General features: G+C 43.5%; 1 non-coding gene across 1 annotated transcript; it reads left to right on the top strand.

Annotated features, from left to right (window-relative positions):
• Positions 1-2,999: 2,999 nt before the first annotated feature.
• LOC146191293 (small nucleolar RNA U3) lies at positions 3,000-3,213 on the top strand. The gene has a single exon (XR_014707101.1). It is a non-coding gene; the product is annotated as a small nucleolar RNA U3 (small nucleolar RNA).
• The last annotated feature ends 1,694 nt before the right edge of the window (positions 3,214-4,907 follow it).

Here is a 4,907-nt window from a genome sequence, read left to right as displayed (position 1 = left end):
ACGAGTCTTCAGCTGGAGTGAAGATTGCTGGGAAACGTATCAACAACCTTAGATATGCGGATGATACCACTTTAATGGCAGAAAGTGAAGTGGAACTCAAGAGACTTCTGATGCGCGTACAAGAAGAGAGTGAGAAGTTTGGGCTTAAACTGAACATTAAAAAGACAAAGATCATGGCGTCTTGCCCTATCAAGTCCTGGAGCATCAATGGACAAGAAGTGGAAGCTGTGACAGATTTTCTGTTCTTGGGCTCCAAGATTACCTCGGAAGGAGATTGCAGCCATAAAATTAGGAGACGCCTGCTTCTGGGAAAGAGAGCAATGGTTAGCCTTGACCGCCTAGTAAAGAGCAGAGACATTAGTCTACTAACCAAGATCCGTATAACTCGTGCTATGGTCTTTCTAGTTGTGATGTATGGATGCGAGAGTTGGACTGTGAAAAAAGCTGACCGCCGAAGAATTGACGCGTTTGAATTGTGGTGCTGGCGAAGACTCTTGAGAGTTCCTTGGACTGCCAGAAGATCAAATCAGTCGATACTGTCGACCATAAACCCTGACTGCTCATTGGAGGGTCAAATTTTGCTCAGCTACTTTGGTCATCTGATGAGAAGAGAGGAGTCGCTGGAGAAAGATTTGATGTTTGGAAAGGTTGAGGGTCGCCGGGGAAGGGGTAGGCAGCGAACGCGATGGTTAGATGGCATCCTCGAGGCAGTGCAGATGAAGTTATGTGATGTTAGGAAGATAGTGAGAGACCGGAAAGCGTGGCGTGACATGGTCAATAGGGTCACGAAGAGTCGGACACGACTGAACGACTGAACTGAACTGTGCCACCGCAGTGATGCAACGACGCTACGGCTTTCTTACTACAACTTACTGCTCGTGGCGTTCCGGGCTTGGTTGAGTAGCTTTAGGAATTATTTTAGAGAATTAAGTGTTCTCTTAGTTTTATTTGAATCTGGTCTAGAGCGCAGGGAGGTTTCTCTCTCGTCATCGGTAATGCTATACCGGGAGTAAAAAACGCAGCTTTCTATAAATTTTATAGCAGTTTTTGGTTTCATCCTTACTGAAGTTATCACGATGCCACGTGCCGAATTGGGTACTTGCACACTCTTCTGTTTTCTGTTTTCGCCTTGGTTTCTTGCTTCAAGAATTCATCTTGTATCGTATTTCAGATTTAGTTATTATTAACTTTAGTATGCTATATACAGGGCTTTGCGCGCATGCTCTTCGAGGAGGGCTTTCACTTTGATTTAAATGAATTTTTAATCCACTCTTGTCTTTTTCTCTTTTTTGTCTACTAGCGTTTTTGTGGACTGTTTAGGCTTTAGTACTATTTGGCCATATATTCTGGCTGTGAAAACCCTTAAGCGTTATTATCGACGTGAACTTACCCGCAGCTATGTGCAAATAATGTCCTTCAGATAAGGGCCAAAAGAACATTATGCTTAATTATTGCATGTATTATTCTCGAATTACCATGAAGTGCAGGGAGTTTCTATATTTTATTCGCATTATCACTAATAATGAAGTACTTGTAATATCATTATATCAAAATTCAGGCAGAAAATGAGCGAAAGAAAATTCGAAAAGAAAACGTGCGCTTCCGTAAGCTAGTAACTAAAAATATACGCTTTATTTGGCAAATTCAAGCTAAATACTATAAAAAACAAATTATGCAGGAACAGCAATACAGATCCGGAACGTAATTGCAACGGCCTAAAGTTTTCTCGCTAGAACGCTGAAGCCAATATAAGGATTTGCTCGCACTTCATGAAGGGCTTGTCCGACATTTCGTGAATCTTCATACTGTTGAGACGTGCCTATCAGAGCGCTCTAACGGTTTACTTAAACCGCTGTACTATCTGGAACTCTGGCTTCTTTGCATTCATGGTCTTACTGTGGTGGTGCACTCTTTACAGGGAACAAGTAACACGGTGGCAAATAGATATCTTAAACCGTAAAATTTTAAGAGGCTTTTTCGAATTAATGTGGACCTTTGCTAACTGATCAAACTCTGCTGCCTTTTATGTGAACCTATATGATCTCTCTTAGAAGGAAACTAAAAAAAAAGTGACTGTCTGGTCACAAAATGGAAGACTTGCCCCCAATTAGCGCGAACGTCAGGCAAGAAGGATGTCTCTAAAAAAATGATTAGGTTCGTATACGTGCTGAGATTCATTTTTAAGGTGTGCAAAATGGAAACAAAAAAGGCCTTTTGAAAGTTAGGTGGGGGACACATACGTTCACATAAATCGCAAAGATGGCTTGCTATATTCAGCAATCTCAGTTCGCGCGAAAGCAAAATTACACCGCTCAGAATCGATGGACAATTTGTAATCTTTAAATGCTAGAGACGACAATAACTTTCTAGCGTTCTCTTCCATGGTTGCCCGCGTGACGACTGCAAACAATGCACTAATGTATAAAATATTGGTTGCGAAGTTGCACTACCGTGCCTGTGCGGCCCATGTCTTCTGTAGGGGAAAATGACGGCCATCTGCAGGTTCTTTCACTAGACACCCCAACTGATGCAAAAGGCACTGCCAAATGCACTGGAAGCAGTATTACGCACCATAGTAAAAAAATGGGCTTAATCAATGCAGCCACTTGATAGAAGGACTTGATGGAAAGGGCTACAATGGCGAACGGTGCACATTTGGGGGCTCTCCTGCCATTTTCACTGGAGGATGGCAACTTCAAGGGACACACAGATCGCTTCAATGTTTTGCCCTGTGCAAAGCTGATTCATGATGCTATGAAAAGATACGCGTTTGAAAAGCCTTTCTTCATTACTCAATAAAAACATTCCCAAGGCCTTTTGACTACATTCACCTTCAAAGCGTTCTGAAGTAGTAGAACAAGAAAACTGAAGAAAAACATGTCACCAGACGCAATCTGTCTCAGCCGTTGTTGTCGAGCTAAAAAAGGTAGCAGTGATGTGCTTTTTCGCGATGTTTCTGGAAGAAGCGTTTTTGGACTGTGCAGTCAAGGGGGAATACAAAGATCATTCTTCATAGGATCATTTCTGTAGAATGATTGCCGAGTCGCAAGTCGCGATTTCGGTACACACCCAGCCACGATGAGGAGTTGAGGGTCTTCGCCTGAGCGCGAAGTCGGTTTTCGGACTTGTGGCTACACGGTTCTTGTCCATAACCATTGATGACCGTTCTCCTAGGCTTTTAGGCCCGGTGGGAGGGCGAAGGTCCAGTCTGAGAAATAGTTGCGCCGATGTGGCAGTGATTCGTTCCGCCATCGGACAACAATAAGTCCGCCTTGCGCGGCAACAGCCCATTATGTGGCCCTTTTCCCAAGCATTTCACCCCAGAAGAGCCGAGCACCAGGCCGGAGGAAAGCTTGTACCCATTTAAAAACCGGTGGGTAACCGGAGGCACCAGGGATCGAACCCGGTACCTCCCGAATGCGGGGCGGAAGCTGTTTGCGACGGCAGAAGACAGGGATGTCCCTCTTGAACGAACCTACACATCTGCATACAATTGTTACTACGAACTGCTATAACAACGAAGTGTGGCATATCGATCAATCAATAATCTAAATTAATGTCGCAGCAGAATAACGCATCACGCATACATGAAAATGCTTTTCTATTAATATAGCCAAATGTTGCCAGTAGTAGTAAACAGATGTCGTTGACAAAAATTACGAAAGTCAGACACTTGCTGGTATTATCTGGGAATAGACAAATTATAGCTAAAAAAGATCACTATCCGCACATTCTGTCTCTAGACATATTTGTGATCATGAAAAAACAAGAGCTCTCACTGTCTTTTTATTGTCGACACCTCTGTAAACTGAGGTGGATGATCACTAAACGCCGCATGCTCTAACTGGTTGCTTTTTTTGCGCTCACTATTATATACAGCAGCAAGTTGCGTGTACGTCGTCTCACACAGCGATGGATCAAATCGTTTTATGGATGTGAAGAATTGTTTGTTACATGTGCTCTATTTTATAGAGATTTAACTATTTTACGTATATGGCCGCAACTTTCATGCGGCGGTGCGCATACTGACCTGACCTCCTTATTGAGTTTGTACCACTCTCAAATGATAGCAGGTCTATGCATTTTTTTATTTTATAATCCACTTGATTGTATTACAATTTTATTTGTTCTATTTATTGTGTACGATTAAAATTTTATTCTAATGTAATAAATATATTTTTATAAAATGCTCACACACCAGTGAAGTGGAGACTGGCCACAAAGTGCTTTCTGGGAATGTCCGATTTCTGCTTTCCCCTGATGCTGTCGCCACGGCAAGACATAATATTTAATCAATCTTTAAAGCATATGACGCAGAAGAAAATCCTACGCTATCATCGATAGATTGACTGAATTCATTGCGGTCACACATTCTGGCTTCTCGTTGCCAGCTGACTGACTTCGCTGATTTATATTTTGTCGATTATGCAGCGGCACATATCGTCATAATTAGCTGGTTTCCCTATGAACGAAAATCAGTGTCCGTACAGTTCGGTACGGTCCCGCTCCATTCTTTGTCGTCGAGGCTAGACTTATGATCCCACCGAGAAGCTTGAGCCACCTCATGGTTTCGGCCTGGAAATTCACGTTGTACACAATGGCCAAAGGCGGTCAGCGATTGTCAGAGACGATCCTTTCAGAACTCCGTCGCCGAAGAGCTCAAGGCCGCACTGCACATCACATGACTTGGCGTTGTGAAAAGAAGGGGGGGGGGGGGGGGTGGAAGGAAGGGGAAACGGGGATGGATGCCACAACGTCTGCAACAACATTCAAACGGGGTGTGTGTGCGGCTTACCTTGCACAGGATCCCCTAGCGGCGACTTCTAACTGTATTGTTTACGCATTAGCGTTAGATGGCGTTATAACAAAGAAGTCATGAACTTTGCCCCGGCAGGTGTTATCTGGCA

The sequence above is a fragment of the Amblyomma maculatum genome, chromosome 4, assembly GCF_055883805.1.
Source record: "Amblyomma maculatum isolate TAMU_Amacu chromosome 4, ASM5588380v1, whole genome shotgun sequence".
In the NCBI taxonomy this organism is placed as follows: Eukaryota; Metazoa; Arthropoda; class Arachnida; order Ixodida; family Ixodidae; genus Amblyomma; species Amblyomma maculatum.
The sequence above is the reverse complement of the archived record's forward strand: the minus strand, read 5'-3'. Positions and strand labels throughout refer to the sequence as shown.